Source organism: Gymnoscopelus microlampas (genome assembly GCF_963454915.1).
Source record: "Gymnoscopelus microlampas genome assembly, chromosome: 7".
NCBI classification, from domain to species: domain Eukaryota; kingdom Metazoa; phylum Chordata; class Actinopteri; order Myctophiformes; family Myctophidae; genus Gymnoscopelus; species Gymnoscopelus microlampas.
This window is the reverse complement of record NC_139944.1, coordinates 3,042,415-3,048,602: the sequence shown is the minus strand read 5'-3', so window position 1 is coordinate 3,048,602 and position 6,188 is coordinate 3,042,415. Positions and strand designations below refer to the sequence as shown.

The window sequence follows — 6,188 nt, the reverse complement described above, 5'->3', positions numbered from 1 at the left end:
GACAGACAGACAGACAGACAGACAGACAGACAGACAGACACTTTTTTTGTTACCCTTTCAGCCTAAATGCATGACTGTACCTCATGCTGTTTACATTTCTGACTAATAAAGTAATCAATCAATCACAAAAAGTAAAATAATTGTTTGCCCTGATATGTAGTGGAGTAAAATAATAAAGTATCAAAAGATAGAAACACACAAGTGAATTTAAAAAATACAATGCTAAGTACAGTACTTGAGTAAATGTACTGATTTTCACCATTGTTCATGTTTCATAGCTGTTGCAGTTCTTTATTTTTGCATTATATTAATTGCTAATCAAATAAATGATTGAGGGAAATATTTCACTTTTTGCATTAGGCCTACAGCATAATGCCATATGACACATACAATGTAAACTGACATTTAACATAATAACATTGGGCAGACATTGAGGTTTGGTCAAATATCCGACAACAGCATGTCAGTATTTGACGTCAACCTGACGTTGGGATAATACGTTGAACAGACGTTGGTTATTGATTAGTTACCAACACAACCTAAAACCAACCAAATATCTATGTCTAATGATGTTAGACTGCAACGTTGTATGGATGTTGTCATAATAATACATTTCAAACTGGATTGTCAAATGTCTCCTCAAATCACTGAGCAGTATAGCAACGTTCTGCTCTTTCATTGGACGAATCATTGGACTTGTGGGTGGGACCACAGTTGTATAACACCAGACTGGGCGGGGCAACAGTAACTGCTGCAGGAGCCTGCAGTTTGAATTTGGAGGGAGAGAAGACAGGAAGAGATACTTGTTTGTGCATGGAGATGTTTTTTTGACCATCCCAGGACTTCTAGAATCACAATCTTTTGCACAGGTGAGTTCATAATTAATTTCCTTCTAACTTGAAATGAAATATTTGACTGTTTGTTTTTAAAATAAAGTTCTACATTCTGTTTATGACCGAGTGAGGTGATTTCTTCATATTGCAAATCAGTCATGCTTTGTTGTTTTCTTTTTCTTTTCCTTTTCTTTGCATGTTTTTGAAACTGGCAGCATTGTTTGAGTAAATCCTTTGCCCAAAATGATTACAGTACCTGCCTTTTGTGGCAAAACAGTGGGAACTAGAAAGAGGCTATACTGCATTAACTAGATGGACTGATCCCCATTGCTTTGTGTTGGTGGCTTCACTGGCTTGGTGCTGCTGAGTTAAACATTTGAATTGCAGCTTTTAAAGCTAATGTCTTATTTTAGGTGAAGTTCTGTTGTTCATGCATGATTCATGTTTTCAGTTGGGAATGTGTGTTATTGAAGGGTAAAGCTCACATGCCTCACAGCCTGATTTTTGTGTGAGACAGTGCAGTGTAACTAAAAATCAGGCATAAGGGTTGGTTGCATTTGAATAGCCTTGTGTAGGTATCATAGTTTTGATTATATTAGCTTGTAAGACATTATTTTCAGTCTAATATTGGCCAAGCCTAACAGTAAAGCCCACCTAAAAAAAAATAAACATAATAGAGGAATGTAAACACTATGTTGAAGATTGATTGGTAAGTAACCAATCCCCAACGTCTGTTCAATGTATCATGCTGACGTCATATTAACATAGAATACTGACATGCTGTTGTCAGGTATTGTAACCAAAAACCAACGTCTGCTTAACGTCATTATGCTAACAACCACACAATGTTAAATTCTAACATCATTAAGCGTAATTTTTTTGTTGTTTTTAAGTTGTGTTGGTAAGTAACCAATACCCAACGTCTGTTCAACATATCATGCTAACGTCATATTAACATAGAATACTGACATGCTGTTGTCAGGTATTGTAACCAAAACCCAACGTCTGCTTAGCGTCATTATGCTGACGTTCACACAATGTCAAATTCTAACAACATTAAACGTTGTTTTTTTGTTGGATTTAAGTTGTGTTGGTAAGTAACCAATACCCAACATCTGTTCAACATATCATGCTAACGTCTTATTGACGTAGAATACTGACCTGCTGTTGTCGGGTATTGTAACCAAAACCCAACATCTGCTTAACGTCGTTATGCTAACGTCCACACAATGTTAAGTTCTAACATCATTAAATGTTGATTTTTGTTGGTTTTAAGTTGTGTTGGTAAGTAACCAATGCCCAACATCTGTTCAACGTATCATGCTAACGTCAAATTGACAAAGAATACCGACATTCTGTTGTCGGGTATTGAGACGAAAGCCCAATGTCTTCTTAACGTTATGACGTTAACGTCTACACAACGTTAAATTCTAACGCCATTAGACGTTGATATTTTGTTGGTTTTAATTTGTGCTGTTAAGCAACTATAATACAACGTTTTCTCAAAGTTTTTTTCATTTCTGAGGAATGTAAACACTATATTGAAGATCTATTGGTAAGCCATCTTAAGTTGAAATATTGAAGTAAGTCCTGTACAGTTGAATGGCCCAAACAGAGTGAAGAACAGTTAGTATTTTGCCATAACCGATACTTGATATACAGTAGCTGATAATGAAGTAGCTGTACTGTAGCTGTCGTTTTCGACGCTGTTCCAGCCCATATTGAATTTAAATGTCCACAGATGTTTCGGAAGGCAGAGGTAGCCTATCTAATCTGTTTTTTGTGTGTGTGTGTGTGTGTGTGTGTGTGTGTGTGTGTGTGTGTGTGTGTGTGTGTGTGTGTGTGCGTGTGCGTGTGCGTGTGCTACTTCAGCTTCCAAACACCTGTGATCAAGACTTGGTGAGCCTCCACCAAGTCCGAAGTAAGTATAATATCAGGGCGTTAATTTGAGGGGTAATATGCTTTAAATTGGTTGTAATTTAAAAATATATATTGAATTAGATGATTCAGGTTTCCCACGGTAGTGACTTTCCTGGAACATTTTGAATTGAGTTATAAATTCCCACAGGGCTGTGGGCATCCTGATGATAGTTTTTTGACACAGTTAAACATAACAGGCACAGATAAACTAGTAAACATTAGTCTACAGTCAGCAGTGTAATGTAAAAGCAGTCTTATAGCGTTAATATTGAAAGGGTAGGGATGTGAAGTTTCACTCAACCAACGATTCGATATAATTCACCATACTGGGTTCACAATACAATTTCTTCTTGGGTTTTCTCTGAAGTAGTTGTGCCACGGCATGAGGCCATTGTGAGAAGTCTCTATCTTGCGTCAAGTATATTTTTCATTCATAATGTGTTGTGTATTTCTTATTTTCATGCTAGATGTGGTACATCAAGAGGTGGAAGGTCCTCTCAAGTAGAATACATCGGGTAAGTACCTCCACACTGAACTTCACTATTATTTGACAATAAAGCAACATAATTTTGATTTAAAACAAGTTTGATTTTTCACCGCTATTAAAGGCATCAGGTTAACGGCTATAAAAATGAGGCATCATCTACAGTATATGAATAGTTTTGATGCGATAGCATCAATATATTCTAAAGAAGTATTTGTATAATTTATTCGTCATGTCCCTGGTGTTTAAAGACCTTAAGAGGTGTAACGATAGAATAATATCTTAGCTGTCCACTTAATATGGCATTTTCCTTCCTGTGACTTTTACCATACTCAGGAGGTAATTCATTGGATAATGCACCCAGAAGAATGATGCCGTTCCTCATGTCACATGAATTGACACTCCAGTACAACCTTTGTTGACATCATGGCAAGAATAAGTCCCCGGGGCCTGTGTCTTTTTGACGTTGCATATGGTAAGTTAAACATTTTAATTGCCCAATGTAACTTTTCCTTGACCTTTCCGTTATCTTTCAAATTCAAAAAGGAGTGCTACAAAATGTTGATTATTTTTATATACGTTGGCAGTTATGCCTAAATTCAAGAGTTTGGAATCACTGTGAAAATTAAGTAAGTACAGCCAAGACACTGATGATAATAATAATAATAATAAGGGTAATAATAAGGGTAATAATAATAATAAGGGTAATAATAATAATAATAACTTATATTCTTCAACATTTCTGTTCATTAAATAATCCACCAAGTACAGCAATATCTTTAAAGACCTTAGGCATTCTAGATGTCATATTCTCTAGATATCCAGGTCAAATTTCACCCCATATTTTCAGTAGAATTTGCCGTACTTTGAGACTGGTTTGTATAAAACTTCTCATGAACCTTACGGTATAGCTGTTCCCAACATAGGATTTAGATCAAGCAATTGTGATGGCCCTTCCATCAGAGACAGTACTCATATCTGCAAACTCAGTTAATTTAAAAATCATAATTTCTCACTGATTCCAAACTTTTGAACAGATATCTGTCAGTCATTAAAGATGTTTCATAATGTAAAAATCAAGTTAGAGTTATTAAAATAGCTTATTTCTGTCATTTATCTTTAGGGGAACTAAAGAAGAATGCAACCCTCAACAAATTAAACAGAATGATGCAGAGAAGACTCTCCAAGTGATTTACGGGAGCTCAGTGTTATTTCTCTCTCTTTTTAACGTTTTTGCCCTTGGTGCATATGTTATAGACATGCCTCAAAGAATGCACTTCATTGTTTTTATTGATTTGTACTGTTTAGTTATTTTAAAGTTTCACAAATGGAATCATTTTCCTACAAAGGCACTTTGGGCTCTGAACCTATTCACCAAACCTGTAACTGTTTGGACAACAATATGACTTGTAATTTCTGTTTGTTTATACTACCTATTCAAATGTGCCAATTACAAGTTTAAAAAATATTTAATAATGTTGTTTTATTAAACTTTGTCAAATAATATTGTCTGATATTGTATTTTCACCTTGGTAAACTTGACACTGAAACAAGATGTAATTTGTTGTTGGTTGTCTGACGTCGTGATGATGAGATATCGACGTCAAAATGACGTCTGGAAGATGTCCTGTTCCCACCGCCCACTCAGTGGGCACAGGACGTTATTTTAACGTTGATATCTTGTTGTGACAAGATATCTACGTGACAAGGTAACTCTGGAGGTTGACGTCCTGCTAATGTTGGATTGACATTTTATTCTCAACTAAAATACAACGTGATTACAACGTTAGAAATATGTCATATTTTGATTGTACTCTAACGTTGAGCCAATGTTGTACTATGACGTCAACCCGATATAAATTTTCAGCTAAAATACAACTTGTATCCAACGTTGGGAGTCTAACCTTTAATCAACGTCTACATAACATCAGAGATTGACGTTAAATCAACGTTAGTTTAAGATGTCAAACCAACGTCAGTTTATGACGTCAGACAAACGTTAGGTTATGACGTCAGACAAACTTTCATTTACAACTAAAATACAACTTGTATCCAACGTTGGGAGTCTAACCTTTAATCAACGTCTACATAACATCAGAGATTGACGTTAAATCAACGTTAGTTTAAGATGTCAAACCAACGTCGGGTTAAGACGTCTAACCAACGTTAGGCTATGACGTCAGACAAACTTTCATTTACAACTAAAATACAACTTGTATCCAACGTTGGGAGTCTAACCTTTAATCAACGTCTACATAACATCAGAGATTGACGTTAAACCAACGTCAGGTTATGACGTCAGACAAACTTTCATTTACAACAAAAATACAACTGGTATCCAACGTTGGGAGTCCAACCTTTAATCAACGTCTACATAACATCAGAGATTGACGTTACATCAATGTTAGTTTAGGATGTCAAACCAACGTCAGGTTATGACGTCTAAACAACGTTGGGTTATGACGTCTAACCAACGTTGGGTTATGACGTCTAACCAACGTTGGGTTATGACGTCAGACAAACTTTCATTTACAACCAAAATCCAACGGTCATCCAACGTTGGAGTACAACGTTGGGACAACGTTGTACTGACGTCGCGTGTCAGCTGGGTATATTCCGTGTTGTTCAATAAAAAGCATTTTAATCCGATTGGCTGCCATTTTCGTATAGAGTTATAATGTGCAATACACCTCCCAACCGATAGGATCGCATAGTTGAAAGCTGATGAAAAGACGGAGAAAATGGCCGTCGATCGGATTAAAAGGCTTTTTATTGAACAATACTGAAGATATGGGTACTCAAGCTGGAACGTACACCATTTTAACATCCATGGCCTTTAGTTAAGCACTTCATATTTGAAATCTGATCGTTTATGACCTGGACGTTAGCGTTGTAAATGGAGCAATCCCCACCACACCCACCACACCATGTTGAACGTTCCTTTGCACATG

At 36.3% G+C, this 6,188-nt stretch overlaps 1 long non-coding RNA gene across 1 annotated transcript; it reads left to right on the top strand.

Moving 5' to 3' along the window:
* The first annotated feature begins 746 nt into the window (after positions 1 to 746).
* Positions 747 to 4,727, top strand: LOC311048845. Its single transcript, XR_014601124.1, has 5 exons — positions 747 to 869; positions 2,706 to 2,754; positions 3,221 to 3,268; positions 3,574 to 3,712; positions 4,361 to 4,727. It is a non-coding gene; the product is annotated as an uncharacterized lncRNA (long non-coding RNA).
* The last annotated feature ends 1,461 nt before the right edge of the window (positions 4,728 to 6,188 follow it).